This window comes from Desmodus rotundus, chromosome 9 (assembly GCF_022682495.2).
Source record: "Desmodus rotundus isolate HL8 chromosome 9, HLdesRot8A.1, whole genome shotgun sequence".
NCBI lineage: Eukaryota > Metazoa > Chordata > Mammalia > Chiroptera > Phyllostomidae > Desmodus > Desmodus rotundus.
In genome coordinates, this window is record NC_071395.1 from 43,781,221 (window position 1) to 43,796,688 (window position 15,468).

At 41.6% G+C, this 15,468-nt stretch overlaps 1 protein-coding gene across 1 annotated transcript in view; it reads left to right on the plus strand.

Moving 5' to 3' along the window:
• LOC112301497 (olfactory receptor 7A5) overlaps nt 1-15,468 on the plus strand; it is a 167,028-nt gene that overhangs the window by 16,731 nt on the left and 134,829 nt on the right. The window lies entirely within an intron of this gene.

The following is a 15,468-nucleotide window of genomic DNA, read 5'->3' on the forward strand; positions in this document are numbered from 1 at the left end:
GTCCCATAGGTTTTGGGTTGTTGTGAGTTCGTTTTCATTTGTTTCCAGGAAGTTTTGATTTCTTCCCTAATCTCATTCTTGACCCATTCATTGTTTAATAGCATGCTATTCAGTCTCCATGCTTTTGATTGTTTTGGGTTTTTTCCTTTGGGGTTGGTTTCTATTTTCAGTCCCTTGTGGTCAGAGAAAATGCTTGATATGATTTCAATTTTCTTGAATTTGTTGAGGCTTGCTTTGTGTCCTATCATGTGGTCTATCTTTGAAAAAGTTCCATGGACACTTGAAAAGAATGTGTATTTTGCTTTTTTGGGATGAAAAGCTCTGTATATATCAGTTAAGTCCATGTCCTCTAGGGTATTGTTAAGTGACACAATATCTTTGTTGATCTTTTGTTTGGAAGACCTGTCCATTTTTGATAGTGGGGTGTTAAAATCCCCTACTATAATTGTGTTGCTGTCAATATCTTTCTTGCAATCCTCCAAGATTTTCTTTATGTATTTGGGTGCTCCTATGTTGGGTGCATATATATTTACAATGTTTATGTCTTCTTGCTGGATTCTTCCTTTGAGTATTATGAAGTGACCTTCTGGGTCTCTCTTTATGGCCCTTCTTTGGAAGTCTATTTTGTCTGATATGAGTATTGCTACCCCTGCTTTTTTTTCCTGTCCGTTTGCTTGGAAAATTTGTTTCCAGCCCTTCACTTTCAGTCTGTGTAAGTCTTTTGTCCTGAGATGGGTCTCTTGTAGGCAGCATATGTGTGGGTCATGTTTTCTTATCCATTCAGCTGTTCTATGTCTTTTGATTGGAGCATTTAATCCATTTACGTTTAAGGTTATTATCGATAGGTAGTTATTCATTGTCATTATTTCCTACCTGTGTTCCTCTGTCTTTCTCTTTTCCTTCCTTTCCTTAAAGCAGTCCCTTTAGCATCTCTTGCAGAGCTAGTTTGGTGGAGCTGTATTCTTTTAGACTTCTTTTGTCTGGGAAGCTCTTTATTTGGTCTTCTCTCTTTTTTTTTTTAATATATTTATTGATTATGCTATTACAGTTGTCCCATTTCCCCCCCCACTCCACTCCATCCTGCCCACCCCCGTCCCTCCCACATTCCCCCCCTATAGTTCATGTCCATAGGTCATACTTATAAGTTCTTTGGCTTCTACATTTCCTACACTATTTTTACCCTCCCCCTGTCTATTTTCCACCTATCATCTATGCTACTTATTCTCTGTACCTTTCCCCCTCTCTCCCCCTCCCACTCCCTTAATGACAACCCTCATGTTCTAGTTGTTTGCCTAGTTTGCTCTCATTTTTGTTTTAGGTGTGGCCATTAATAACTGTGAGTTTGCTGTCATTTTTACTGTTCCAATTTTTGATCTTCTTTTTCTTAGGTAACTCCCTTTAACATTTCATATAATAAGGGCTTGGTGATGATGAGCTTCTTTAACTTGACCTTATCTGAGAAGCACTTTATCTTCCCTTCCATTCTAAGTGATAGCTTTGCTGGATACAGTAATCTTGGATGTAGGTCCTTGCGTTTAATCTTGGGTAGTGTAATTATGATGTGCCTTGGTGTGTTCCTCCTTGGGTCCAGCTTCTTTGGGACTCTCTGAGCTTCCTGGACTTCCCGGAAGTCTATTTCCTTTGCCATATTAGGGAAGTTCTCCTTCATTATTTGTTCAAATAAGTTTTCAATTTTTTGTTCTTCCTCTTCTTCTTCTGGCACCCCTATAATTCGGATGTGGGAACGTTTCAAGGCGTCCGGGAGGTTCCTAAGCCTCTCCTCATTTTTCCAAGTTCTTGTTTCTTCATTCTTTTCTGCTTGGATGTTTATTTCTTCCTTCTGGTCCACACCATTGATTTGAGTCCCAGTTTCCTTCTCATCACTATTGGTTCCCTGTACATTTTCCTTCGTTTCTCTTAGCATAGGCTTCATTTTTTCATCTGTTTTTCGAATAGATTCAACCAAGTCTGTGAGCATATTGATAACCAGTGCTTTGAACTGTGCATCCGATAGGTTGGCTATCTCTTCGTCGCTTAGTTGTATTTTTTCTGGAGCTTTGAAGTGTTCTGTCATTTGGGCCATTTTTTTTTTTTTTTTTTGTCTTGGCGCGTCTGTTACTTTAAGGGGCGGAGCCTTAGGTGTTCACCGGGGCGGGGTAATGCTGGTCGCTGCACTGTGACGCTGTACGTGGGGGAGGGGCCGAGTGGGAGCAATGGCGCCCGCCTCACTCTCCTCCGGATTTCAATCTTTCACTCCGATACCCACAATCAAACTGGGCCCCTCTGGTGCTGGTTCCCGAGTAATTGGGCCTGTGCACACTCTAGGCCGCTGTGGGTCTCTCCAACAACCTCTTCTGTGAGGCTGGGAGTCTCTCCTGCTGCCGCCCCAACCCCCAGGGGCGCTTTCAATCAGAGGTTTGAGGCTTTATTTCCCGGAGCTGGAGCCCTGGGTTGCACAGTCTGCTTTGTTGCCCGCCATTCGTCAGGTTTATTTGTGGGTGAATTTGGTGCCGCGCGGGGTGCTACCCGCTGCTCTGCCTGCCCCACTCTCCGCCACTCTGAGTCCGGCCCTCTGGGTTTATCTGTGCAGATGTGGGGCCGCAGGGTCTGCTAGTGCTCGGACTGCCTGCGCCATTTGTCCCACACTCTGCCAGTCTCAGTCCCGCCACAGCCGCGCGAGTCCTCTCCACCCCGGTGCCCGTCTCCGCCCCTCCTACCAGTCTGGATGAATGGTTATTTTCTATTTTCTTGGTGTTGGTCCCCCTTGTTGTTCGATTCTCTGTCAGTTCTGGTTGTGCGAGGAGGCGCAGTGTGTCTACCTACGCCGCCATCTTGGTTCTCTCTTGGTCTTCTATCTTGATTGAGAGCCTTGCTGGGTAAAGTAGTCTTGGTTGCAGGCCTCTGGTTCTCAGTACTTGGAATATTTTTTGCCATTCTCTTCTGGCTTGGAGCGTTTCCATTGAGAAGTCAGTTGCTAACCTTATTGGGGCTCCCTTGTATGTTACTTCCTTTTTCTCCCTTGCTGCCTTTAAGATCCTCTCTTTGTCTTGGAAATTTGCCATTTTAATTATGATGTGTCTTGCAGTGGGTCTCTTTGGGTTCCTCTTGCTTGGGACTCTCTGTGATTCCTGGATTTGGGTGACTTTTTTTCTCCTCAGATTAGGGAAATTTTCCATCATTACTTTTTCAAACAGGTTTTCTATCCCATGCTCTTCTTCTTCTCCTTCTGGTATGCCTATTATACGGATATTGTTACATTTCATGTTGTCCTGCATTTCCCTCATTGCCTCTTCATTCTTTCTGAGCCTCTTTTCCTTTTATTGCTCTTTCTGGGTGTTTTTTTCTACTTTGTCCTCCAGCTCGCTGATCCAATCCTCTGCTTCATCAAGTCTGCTTTTAATTCCTTCTACTGTGTTCTTCAATTCAGAAATTGTATTCTTCATTTCCTCTTGGCTCTTGTTGATATTTTCTATTTCCTTTTTCATGTTGATATAGTTTGCAGTGAGTTCATTGTAGTTTCCTTGTAGTTTCTGGTAGTTCTCTTTGAGCTCAGAGAGCTCAGTGAGCTTCCTGATGACCATTGCTTTGAACTCAGTATCTGATAGTTGACTTGCCTCTTTTTCGGTTAGTATTCTTTCTGAGACTTCCTCCTTTCCTTTCATTTGGGAATTGTTTCTTTGTCTTCCCATTGTTTGTTAGGCTCTTCTTGTTGGCCTCTGCTTCTTAAATTGCTTTGTTCTGACTCCCTGGGTTTATGTTATGAACTTCTATGGTAGAATGCCAATGGAATTCGGTGGTGCTGTCTCCTTACTCTCCTGTGCTCCCTGGTCTTGAGCTGATGTTTATGTGTTTAACACGGTCTAACTCTAGTCTTTTCAGCACTCCCGGTTTTGTTGTCTCACCGTCAGATCTTTCAATGTCCTCTCTCTTTGGTCTCTGATCTTCGTATATGCTGGAATACTGTTGGCTGTTCGCTCTGCTCCTCAGATCAGCTAGGTATTTCCCTGGCGTTGAGGGGAAGTGGACTCCGCTCCCACCTATGTTGCTGCCATCTCACTGCATCTCTTTCCTGAGGAGGTGAAGCTTGGTTTCCAGCCTCTCCAGGGCGCTGGAGTGGCTACGTCTTCAAGGGGAGCTTGAGGTTGGGGAGGATGAAGAGGGGGACGACAAGGAGTGAGGGAAGCTGTAGCTGTTACTGCTGCTACTGCAGCCACCACCACTGCCGCTGCTCTCGGGGCCTACATTTTTGTTTGCCCTCTTGTTATAGGTGAACTTGGACCTCCTGGGGTCCCCTCAGCACCCCAACTTGGGGTCAGTGACACAGTACAATCTTTACTTAGGAGAAATAGTGATTCTATAGTAACTGTTTTTGGCTTTGCAGATAAAGTACTCCAGAACCTGACACCAAGGGTGCCGGAGGGTGAGTTTTGGGAGTCCACAGGACAGCAGGACTCAATGGCTCTTTTTCTTTTTCTGGAATGCCAACTGCCTGAAAGCCACAGTCAAGCCCCTGTGCTGTGTCCTTTTCCAGGTCCATCATATCCTCTTGCCTTCCCTGTTTGTTCCCCATGGCTCATCTTTAAATGTTTCAATGTGCAGATCTTTCAGGCATAAATGTGCAATGAGCAGGGAGTCCTTTGTGAAATTACAGCTGTTCAAATTGTTGACATTTCTGGGGGAGAGACCAAGGGAATCTCACACTGCCATTTTTCTGACATCACTCCCCTTTACCCATCTTTAAAGCCAGCAGTGTAGCATTTTTAATCCTTGCTCTGATACCAACTCTATCTTCTTCCTTCCTCTTCTACCTTCAGAGAATCATGGTGATTACATTAGCCTCACGTGTTGTTTTATTGCCAATTGTACCTTTTAAATTTATTTTTAGTTACATTTAACATACATTATATTAATATCATGTGTATAACATAGTTATTCAATGTTTGTATATCTACAGTAAGTCTAGTAACCAATGTCACCATACATAGTTATCACAATATTTTCGATTCTATTGCTTATGCTGTACTTTACATCCCCATAACTTATGTTATAACTGGATGTTTATACTTCCTCTTCCCATTCCTGTTATTCCCCATCCCATACCCTCCCTCTCTAGTAACCATCAGTTGGTTCTCTGTATCTATGAGTTTGTTTCTGCTTCATTTTATTTATTGTCTTTTTTAGACTGCACTTTGCTTTTTTCCCAGGTTGAAGAGATACCTTCTACCATTTCTCAGTGTGAATCAGCTACCTGAGCTCTAGTTCCTACTCCAATCCATGCACTGCTTTTTCCCTTCTAGGTAAATTATTGAAGTATAATTGTATAATATAAGTGGAACATGATTCAAATATACAATGTGATGAATAAAAGTCATAAAAATTATAGTCCATACCTCACATTTCCAGTTGTGTATGAGTCAAGAAAGTGCACAATAAACTTTAATGGATTCTCAATGTAATTGTTAAACCTGAGCCTCAATTTCCTCATTTCTGCATGTAAAGTAGGATAGCAAACGTAACTTCAGATCAATGTTGCAAGAAATAAATGAGATGTGGATGTTTTCTTGACTCCAAATCAACTGTTCATGGTAAAGTTTATCTATGCATATGAGTTTATTCATGTACATTTTATTTCAAATAAACACACACATATATGTACACACACACAGACACATATAAAATCTCATATTTGAAAGGAAACATAAGAGAAAGTTGAAAAGGATAATAAAGAAAAGAATGAATATAATATTTAATACAATAAAATTTTATTATAAAATTTAAGATGGAGAAATTTAGACACAAAGATTTAAAGTAAATGATATAAATTTAAATGAATTCTATTTCTTATATTAATTTCTAAAAGACATAAAATATGAACCCATTGACACTTAGGCAAGAAGAAATTCTCTACCAGCCAGAGAGGATGAACATGTACAAAATGATTATACGTGTCTTCCACTTCAGGGGGGAATACAATGCAAAATACCTTTTCCCCGGGGAGGCTAAGTGAATGAAATGAGACACTTTATCTCAACTTTCTAAACAAATCCTTTGGATAAATGTCTATTTTCAATTATTAATACTAATGTAAAATTACCACACTACTGATTTAAAAAGAAACACATTATGCTCTTATAATTCCTGAAGTCTCCTGGGCTAAAGTAAAGATGTTTGCAGGGCTAACTTTCTGCAGGAGGCTACGGAGAGGAATCTATTTACTTCTCTGTTCAAAGCTTAGATTATAGTGCAAAAAAACCTAACTATTTCTTATAAGTAACAAATATTTCATAGTGAGGGACTATAGGACAGCTCTCGTGATATGAGATTGAAATTCTAAATTGTGTTGGCCAATGTGTCATGAAGCCCAGTGTGTAACACTAAGGGTTTAATCAAAGGAACCTAGTTCTCCCCCTTGTTGAAAAGAAAAATAGCAATTATCTGTGGACATCAGAGGCTGTGTCTCTACCACAAGTCAATATTTAGGGATTTGAGTTTTCTAATCCAGACTGGATCCTTAGTCTTAAATTTGGAAAAGTTTTTTTTTAAATATATTTATTGATTATGCTATTACAGTTGTCCCATTTCCCCCCCCCCCACTCCACTCCATCCTGTCCCTCCTCTCCCTCCCAAATTCCCCCCCTATAGTTCATGTCCATGGGTCATACTTATAAGTTCTTTGGCTTCTACATTTCCTACACTGTTCTTACCCTCCCCCTGTCTATTTCCACCTATCATCTATGCTACTTATTCTCTGTACCTTTCCCCCCTCTTGACAACCCTCCATGTGATCTCCATCTCTATGGTTCTGTTCCTGTTCTAGTTGTTTGCCTAGTTTACTCTTGTTTTTGTTTTAGGTGTGGTCGTTAATAACTGTGAGTTCGCTGTCATTTTTACTGTTCCTATTTTTGATCTTCTTTTTCTTAGGTAACTCCCTTTAACATTTCATATAATAAGAGCTTGGTGATTATGAACTTCTTTAACTTGACCTTATCTGAGAAGCACTTTATCTTCCCTTCCATTCTAAATGATAGCTTTGCTGGATACAGTAATCTTGAATGTAGGTCCTTGCGTTTAATCTTGGGTAATGTAATTATGATGTGCCTTGGTGTGTTCCTCCTTGGGTCCACCTCCTTTGGGACTCTCTGAGCTTCCTGGACTTCCTGGTAGTCTATTTCCTTTGCCAGATTAGGGAAGTTCTCCTCCATTATTTGTTCAAATAAGTTTTCAATTTTTTGTTCTTCCTCTTCTCCTTCTGGCACCCCTATAATTCGGATGTTGGAACGTTTCAAGATGTCCTGGAGGTTCCTAAGCCTCTCCTCATTTTTCCGAATTCTTGTTTCTTCATTCTTTTCTGGTTGTATGTTTCTTTCTTCCTTCTGGTCCACACCGTTGATTTGAGTTTTAACTGAGGGTTTGGATAAACTGTTGGGAGGTTAGTCTTCTCGAAGCCACAGGCTTTATGAGGAGGAACTAGTAAAAACAGGATTCAATGGACTTCCCAGCTGGTCTTTTGGGAACACAGAATCCCCAGGTAAACAGTCCCTTCTGTCCAGACCCACAGGGAAATCATGCAATTAGAGGTTGAAGAACAAGATGGAAATGCACATAACGAGCAGACATAGGGAGCTGTAAATAGTTCCTCAGGTCCAGCCTCTCAGCGTGTGTGACCTTAGGATGGATAGAATTAGTTGTTGTTTTTGAAGCCTTAAATTTCTCTAGAAGACCAATGCTTGCCTCCTTCTTGCTGTCTTGTCTGAGCAGAGAGCTTCAGCCTCCATTGTCATCCATCCAGGAGGTTAGATTTCCTTTATTGGGAGTCTGCCCTCTCAGAGCTCAGGATCAGGTGTGTCCATCCTCTTAGAGCTCTGGATCAGATGAGGCCAAGGGTGCAGCAGGTGCTCCAGGAGAGAGTCAGAGAGAGCCAAAGCCAAGGACATTCACCTGAGGTCTCTTGACAGCCATCAGCCTGTGGTTGTTTGCTTCCTTGATTAACTAGTTCATGATTTGTTTGGGATGCTAAAAAGAGAAGTGAATATTGAAGTGAGCAACACATGGGTCCTTGTTCACAACTCCCCGATGGAAACCCAATTGAGGTGGCAATGGGAGGCGTAAAGTATTTCAAGTGACAGTACAACAAGTACGATAGGTTTTGCAACTGAAGGGAGTAGGAAAATAGAGTACTAGCTGTGGAGAGGTGTGCAGTAAAGAGAGGGCAGTTCTTTATTTTTATCATGGGGCATATTCAACACTGTTTCCATATTGATGAGAGAGATCCATATTCAGTACACTTATTGCAAATATTACCTTGCAACAGTGGTCATGTAATGTGCATCCATAGTATCTTCTTTCACTCTGCATTTTCAATTAGAATTAAAGAGAATTTATTTGATAAGTAAAAGGAGGTGCCCTAAATAGCTTGATTTTGCCATTACTTCATTACCTGTGGCCTGAATACACTTGTGGGTTAGTTATTCATTTGTGTCCTCTATTGCAATTTGTCTGCAATTTCCTCACATTTGCAGAATGGGGTCAGTTTGCTTTGATTCTGGTTTTTGTTGCATTCTTCTAAATAAGAAATTGCAGAAGTCTTTTTTTTTTTTTACTAACTTTGTCGTTGTCATTGAGTCATTTTATGTACATAAATGTGGAGAATTGTATTTATGAACTGTGTGGGCTGAAATCTATCCCTCAGTCACATTATATTCTCTCCATTGCTTTTTTATGTTTTACTTTTCTTACTGAAAAAAAAAAACCACACAGCTGTTACTTTGATATTCTTCACTTGTGAATCCTTGCTATAAACAAAAAATGGAAGTGAATATTCTTGTGTGTACTTAGCACTAATAAGTCACCTACACACATATTGCCATTTGTTCCCATCTGCTTCATTCTGTATTGCTCCTTTGGCTCCTGTGGTCAGCTCCACATTCAAAATGGGCATCATCTTCTACCATACTCTGGAAGGTATTCTTTATAAAGATTGGACAGAAGATTACCTGTACCTTCCATAAGCAAATTTGAATCCACATGTCTCTGTATAAGAAGAAATTATAACTTAGATACTGTTTTCTCCCTGACTTTAAAAGACTCTTCAGGAGAACCAAGATGGCGGCGTAGGTAGACACACTGCGCCTCCTCGCACAACCAGAACTGACAGAGAATCGAACAGCAAGGGGGACCAACACCAAGGAAACAGAAAATAATCATTCATCCAGACTGGTAGGAGGGGCGGAGACGGCACTGGGGTGGAGAGGACTCGCGTGGCTGTGGCGGGACTGAGACTGGCGGAGTGTGGGACAAATGGCGCAGGCAGTCCGAGCACTAGCAGAACCTGCAGTCCCACATTTGCACAGATAAACCCAGAGGGCCGGACTCAGAGTGGCGGAGAGTGGGGCAGGCAGAGTGGCAGGTAGCACCTTGCGGCACCACATTCGCCCACAGATAAACCGGACAAACGGCGGGCAGAGAAGCAGACCACTGCGCAACCCAGGGCTCCAGCTCAGGGAAATAAAGCCTCAAGCCTCTGATTGAAGGCGCCCCTGGGGGTTGGGGCGGCAGGGGAGACTCCCAGCCTCACAGGAGAGGTTGTTGGAGAGACCCACGGGGGCCTAGAGTGTGCACAGGCCCACTTACTCGGGGACCAGCACCAGGGGGGCCCAGTTTGATTGTGGGTAGCGGAGTGAAAGACTGAGATCCGGAGGAGAGTGGAGCGGGCGCCATTGCTCCCTCTCGGCCCCGCCCCCACGTACAGCGTCACAGCGCAGTGACCAGCATTACCCCGCCCTGGTGAACACCTAGGGCTCCGCCCCTTAAAGTAGCAGAGGCGCCAAGACAAACAAACAAAAAAAAATGGCCCAAATGACAGAGCCCTTCAAAGCTCCAGAAAAAATACAACTAAGCGACGAGGAGATAGCCAACCTATTGGATGCACAGTTCAAAGCACTGGTTATCAATATGCTCACAGACTTGGTTGAATCTATTCGAAAAACAGATGAAAAAATGAAGCCTATACTAAGAGAAACAGAGGAAAATGTACAGGGAACCAATAGTGATGAGAAGGAAACTGGGACTCAAATCGATGGTGTGGACCAGAGGGAGGAGACAAGCATCCAGCCAGAGAAGAATGAAGAAACAAGAACTTGGAAAAATGAGGAGAGGCTTAGGAACCTCCGGGACACCTTGAAACGTTCCAACATCCGAGTTACGGGGGTGCCAGAAGGAGAAGAGGAAGAACAAAAAATTGAAAACTTATTTGGACAAATGGTGGAGAACTTCCCCGGTCTGGCAGGGGAAATGGACTTCCAGGGGGTCCGGGAAGCTCGGAGAGTCCCAAAGAAGGTGGACCCAAGGAGGAACACAACAAGGCACACCATGGTTACATTACCCAAGATTAAACGCAGGGACCTACATCCAAGATTACTGTATCCAGCAAAGCTATCATTTAGAATGGAAGGGAGGATAAAGTGCTTCTCAGATACGGTCAAGTTGAAGAGGCTCATCATCACCAAGCCCTTATTATATGAAATGTTGAAGGGAGTTACCTAAGAAAAAGAAGATCAAAAATAGGAACAGTAAAAATGACAGCAAACTCACAGTTATTAACGACCACACATAAAACAAAAACGAGAGCAAACTAGGCAAACAACTAGAACATGAGGGTTGACAATAAGGGAGTGGGAGGGGGAGAGGGGGGTAAAGGTACAGAGAATAAGTAGCATAGATGATAGGTGGAAAATAGACAGGGGGAGGGTAAAAATAGTGTAGGAAATGTAGAAGCCAAAGAACTTATAAGTATGACCCATGGACATGAACTATGGGGGGGGAACGTGGGAGGGAGGGGGGTGGGCAGGATGGAGTGGAGTGGGGGGGGAATGGGACAACTGTAATAGCATAATCAATAAATATATTAAAAAAAAAGACTCTTCATAACGTTCTTTATTTCCAACTCTATGGCAATTTAATCTGGGATCAGTGGCCCATGTTGACATTGTTAAGTTAATATTTTCTGTCTTAATATAAATTAATTTGATTCTCAATATATTTTTTATACAATAGTTTTGTAATCAGTATACTTAACCTAATTACATTCCTGCTGCTAATCTTTATTCCATAAGGTCTTAGTTTCTTTTTTTAAATCTTGTCTTCCCATTTTATGCTCACACACACACTCATGTGCTTTTGTACAATACATGAACAGCATCCTGGCCCATCAGAAATGCCCTTTGTGTGTTGTATAGTTTTTTTCTATGTGTCCATTCTTCCTTCCTACTCAACAATACCTATGGTCTTCCTTTTGGTCAAAAAGGGTGTAAGATGCCGATTCATTACTTCCATGTCTAAACAATGTTCTGAGGTGTGGCTGTGCTAGTCACACTTGAAATCTAAGGTATACTTTCTCATTACATTGCTATTATAACAATATATGAAAATATTTTGAGATTGCTACGTTAAAACTCTGGTGTCCACCAGAGGCAATATACTGTTCCCCCAGGGAACACAGAGCAATCTTTGGAGACATTTTTGGCTGTCACATGGGAGGTGTCGGTAAAGTACAGGTTGCTCTAAACCTCCTGCCATGGCCAGGAGAGACCACACCTCAGACAAAGACCTGGCCCAGAATGTCCTTCCTGCAGAGACTGAGGAGCCCTGTGTTAGAGACACAGGTGCTGGTAGTGTGTGCAGCTGCCTGCAGTCTGTTTTCCCAATGCTGTAACACTCCACAGTTCTGCCAGGAAAAAACAGAGCACCCCTTTGCTACCCGTTTGAAAGTCTGCATCCCAGTCAATGTGACATTTTTCTAAGTTTTTCTCTAGGATGACAGGTATCAAGGAACTTTGTTGTTTGCTGAACTTTTTCTGATTTTTATCAAAGATTCATATTTGATGTTTTTTGAATAATTTGAGTATTACTATATGGTTACTATTTTTTCGTTGTCAGCCTTTTAGATGATTGTTAAAAATTATGGTGGATAGATGAAGAAGAGGGTAAAAGGGGGAGAATGTTGGGAGAAGGAGACTTGACTTGGGGCGCTGAACACACAATACAACATTCAGGTGATGTATTAGATAGTTGTACAGCTGAAACCTATATAATTTTATTATGCAATGTCACCCCAATAAATTCAATAAAAATTAACACAGTAAAAATAAAAATAACTAAAAAGTATTATTTTTTAATTACTTTAGTGATATTTTGGCCATAAAAATGTTTTCCATTTTATTTGTTAAATATGTCTGTCTTTTTACTCCCGAGTCTCGGACTTGATTAGGGTGGTGTGGGCCACCCATCAATATTAATATGTAGTTTTCATTCTGTTCACCTAAAAGGACTGGTTACTCTTCCAGTGAGTAGTCCATCCCTCAGATTTTATGTCACATGACAAGGGTAGGGGATCTACTTCACTTTCTTGCAGGTGGATGTTTATTTTTCCAGCTTTTATTCAACAATCCAACCTTTCCAAATACATAGAAATACAACCTTACCATGTGTTAAATGTACTTATATACTGAGGCCTAATTCCTGATTCATCCAACAAATAACACTGAGCCTCTGCTTTGCCACCATTCTAGGGACATCACACATTACCTTCTGTGTCTATACCTCTGCCAATTTAAGTACAAATGCATGTTGGTATTTATACCTTGTTTTCATTACCTTTTGATGCTCCCCTCATTTTCTTAACACAGTTGCTAAATCACTCTGTTTAACCAGGTTTTGTTCTCCCTGCCTTTCCTTTCATTACTTCACTTTCACTTCAACGGGTTCCTGGGTAAGTGCACAGGTCTACAGAACATCTACGAAAGTACAGAGGTGAGCAAAGCAGGTGAAGCCCTGCTTGTTCAGATCAGGCATTGTTTTGTTTTCTTAGGTTTGAAATCTTTACTTTATTTTTTTAATATATTTTATTGATTATGCTATTACAGTTGTCCCATTCCCCCCCCCACACTTCACTCCTCTCCTCCCTGCCCACCCCCTCCTGCCCATATTCCCCCCTTTAGTTCATGTCCATGGGTCATACATAGAAGTTCTTTGGCGTCTACATTTCCTATATTATTCTTACCCTCCCCTTGTCTATTTTCTACCTAACATTTAGGCTACTGATTCAATGTGGGCCCTTCTGGTGCTGATTCTTATGTGGGTGGGTGTACATTCTGGGACCCTGTGGGTCTCTCCAAGGAACTCTCCAGTGAGGCTGGGAGTTTCTTCCACTACTGCCTCAAACCCTTATAGGTGTTTGCAATCAGTGGTTTGAGGCTTTATTTCCCGTGCTGGAGCCCTGGGATTACGTGGTCTGTTTCACTCCTTGTTTGTTCCTCTCAGTTTATCTGTGCGTGAATGTGGGACTCCCAGGTCCGCCAGCCACCATTTTTACAGAAGTCCTCTCCGCCCAGCTGTGCATCTCGGACCCTCCCACCTGCCTGGATGAATGTGTCTTCTTTAACTCCTTGGTTGTAGAACTTCCATACAGTTCAATTTTCTGTCAGTTCTGGTTTTTTGTTTTTAAATTGTTGTTGTCCTTCTTTTGGTTGTGCGAAGAGGCACAGTGTCTATACTTGCCCAGAAGAATCTCCATCTTGGCTGGAAGAATCTGTTTTGTTTTTAATTTAGCAGATTTCATTTCTTTAGTTTTTCAATGTCCAATATTTATTTTTATTTTTATATATTTTTATTTCTACATTAATTTTAAATATATTTTATCAATTATGCTATTACAGTTGCCCAATTTTCCTCCATTGGCACCCCTCCCCCTACACAGCCACTCCCACGCACATTCCTCCCCTTTAGTTCATGTCCATGGATCATACATATAAAAGTTCTTTGGCTTCTACATTTCCTATACTATTCTTATGCTTCCCTTGTCTATATCCTACTTACCATTTAGACAACAGACACAACTGTCCACAATATTTTCATTGTTGTTCCAGTACAGTTGTCTGCATTCCCCCTCCCCCAATCTCCCCCACCCCATTGTGATGGTGAAGGCAGATTATGGTGAAATAAATGTTTGCATGATAACGTGGTTGGGCTTAAGTCACGTGAAGAAAGTTACTCAGTGTAGAAGAATGGTTTGTCATGGCGTGTGCAGGCTTTATTAGTCACATCCTGGGGAGGCCTTTGCATGTTGGATGAAGACCAGAACCAGAATTAGACAGTGCCTACTGATTTGCCAAAATGAGATCCAAATCCAAAGTCCAAGAAAGAAAAGGGCCACTTGAGAAAAGTGAGGGAGGGGTTTCTCTCATCTGCATTTTAACCCTATAAAAACCCACAGGTCAAATATAACTATAGAAACGGCACAAGAAAAGCCGGTCTCCTATCGCTTGACATTAAAAAGATTTCCTTTTGTAAAATATAGTTTGTTTTGTTAATCACTTTTCACTAGGTAGTCAATCATCAAGGTGTTTCCACACCATATTTAGATAACTACCTTTCTATTTTGGACAAATATATCTCTTGTCCTGTATTATTTTTGCTTGACTTCAAGGGATTAAGTTAGAATTTTAAAACTGCCAGAATCCAAATACATTTCTTCTTCATCATCTCCCAGAAATCACCTGAGCTTATTATCAATAGATATATTTCTACCTCATCTCCATTTTCTTCCTCTCTCTCCCTCTATGTTTATGTTTCTTTAAACACAGGGCACAAAATGGACATTCCTGTATGGGACCCCAAGCTTATTTGTGCATGCACCCTTACCATACCAGTATTGAGGTAGTATGTCTAAATTTTTTTTGGAAAAGATACTTGATCTGGACTGATGAGTGGTATCTTGTCATAGCCTAAATAGTGAGTGGGACAAACATGGAGACCACATCCATGAGGAGACCTGATGTGTGTGTGCACCAGCCTCGTAAACTGAGAGCACTGCTCAGAGAAGGGGTACCTGGACCCATGTATTCCAAGGTGACTTATCACACAGGGGCCAGAACTCCATCAAGAGAAGGGACTGAGGAGGAAATTCTTTTCAGTTCACAGGATGCTTTTCCAAGCAGATTAATAAAGTGCAAGATTTTCATAGTGTACAAAAGGGACTCTCTGTGACTTGAAGTTTCAACAGCAACATGGAGGCCCCCTTGTTTCTTACTATCACCTGACACCATCTCTTCTGCCCCTGACACACTGGCTCAGTATGAGCCTTCATTTTCCCAAACTGCCATCTTCCTCAAGGCCTTTGCATTGTCTATTCCTGCTGCCTGGAAAACACTTGCTCCCCCTTCGCCTCCCATTTAGTCTTCTTTGAGGTGCCTGTTAGTGTGTTGCCTGTTGGAAGTCTTGACAAAAAGAACAACCTCTATCAACTTTCTGCATTTAATGTGATATACCTTTTATATAACATTTGCTCCATTGGTTATGTTGTATTATTATTTTTATTTGATCATATCCTTTGTCCATGATGGTTTCTAGAGACTCTTGTTTTTCATCAGCCTGTATTCTGAACAGTTCCTGGAACATGGTGTAAAGTCAATA